Genomic DNA, 1,808 nt, shown 5'->3' with positions numbered 1-1,808 from the left:
CTCAACAAGTAGGCTAGTGATCTAAACACTACAATTAGACAATTTGACCTGATAGATATTTACAGAGCTCTTCAGCCAAATAAAAATAAATTCACATGGTACATATGTAAAGATAGGTCACAAGCTGGGGCATAAGGCAAATCTGCATAAAATTAAGCACATTTATATCATTAGACCTCTCTCTGGCCACTGTGCCATAAGGCTGGAAGTAACAAAAGGAAGACGAAGAAAGCAGGAACAAACAATTGGAGGATGAATAACTCTCTACTGCAAAAAGAGTGAGTTCTGGCGCAGATCAGAGATGAAATTGGGAAATTTCTAGAAAGCAATGAGAATGTAACCGACTAAAACTTATGGCACACAGCCCAGGCAGTTACCAGAGGACGTTTAATAGCAATACATGCACACATGAAAAAGGATGAGAGACTTATGATTGACATGCTGGCACAAAATTTACAGGAACAAAGCAGAGTCAACAGGACAATCCTACTAATAGCAAAAGAAAAAAAATAACAAATATCAGGGCTGAGATTCAGGAGAGAGAAAATAAGAAAACTATGGGAAAAAGTAAAGCTCATAAAAGTTGGTTCTTTGAAAGGATAAACACAATTGAGAGACCACTGGCAAACCTAAGCAAAGAAAGGAAGGAACAAATTTTAATAGCAAGGATGAGGGATGAAAGGGGATATTAAAACAGACCCTAATGAAATCAAAAGGATAAGTACACAGTATTACAAAGGACTGTACTCTAATGAATTCAACAACTTGGAAGACATGGAAAAATTCTTGGAAAAACTATCCCTTCATCGACTATCCCCAATGGACACCAGAAATCTCAACAGACCCAAAGCAATAGAAGAAATGCATAAGGTTATAAAGGGAATACCCACAAAAAAATCCCCTGGACCAGATGGTTTCACAGGAGAATTCTATGAAGCAATTAGGGCAGAACTGACACCAATCCTACACAAACTCTTTCAGAACCTAGAAAAATACGCCAAGCTTCAAACTCCTTCTATAAAGTTAGTATAATTTTGATACTGAAACGGGCAGGGATCTTACAAGAATTGAGAAATACAGACCAATATCCCTAATGAACATCGATGCAAAAATCCTTAATAAAATACTGTCCAATAGAATACAAAAGTATATAAAACAAATAATTCACCATGACCAAGTGGGATTCTCACTAGGGATGCAAGGATTGTACAAAATACGATAGACCATTAGTATCATTCGCCACATCGACATGAAAAACTTTAAGAACCATGAGAAACCTTAAGAACCACATGATGCTATTAATAGATGTGGAAAAAGCATTCAATAACATCCAACACCAATTCCTGTTTAAGACATTCAAGAAGATAGGAATGGAAGGAAAATTCCTCAAGATAAGGCAAGCTATATATTAAAAACCAACAGCCAACATGTTAGTCAATGGAGAAAAGATGAACACAATCCCACTGAAAAAGCAGACCAGACAAGGATGTCCCCTGTCCTCACTCTTATTTAAAATCCTACTGGAGGTTTTTTCACTAACAGCATAAGGCAAAAAAAAAAAGACATCAAATTTATTTGCCTGGGGAAACAAGATGTGAAACTTTCCTTATTTGCAGATGATATGATTTTATATATACAAAATCCAAAAAGCTCCACAAGGGGAATACTGAAAGCAATAGATAAATATGGTAGAGTGGCAAGATGCAAAATCAACAAACAGAAGTCTATTGGACTACTATACACATCAGATAAGACCACAGAAGAGAAGATCAAAAAGTGGTACCCTTCACAATAGCCAAGCACAAATT

The sequence above is a fragment of the Echinops telfairi genome, unplaced genomic scaffold (genome assembly GCF_000313985.2).
Source record: "Echinops telfairi isolate 266 unplaced genomic scaffold, ASM31398v2 ScPeMD7_6080;HRSCAF=6971, whole genome shotgun sequence".
NCBI classification, from domain to species: domain Eukaryota; kingdom Metazoa; phylum Chordata; class Mammalia; order Afrosoricida; family Tenrecidae; genus Echinops; species Echinops telfairi.
The sequence above is the reverse complement of the archived record's forward strand: the minus strand, read 5'-3'. Positions refer to the sequence as shown.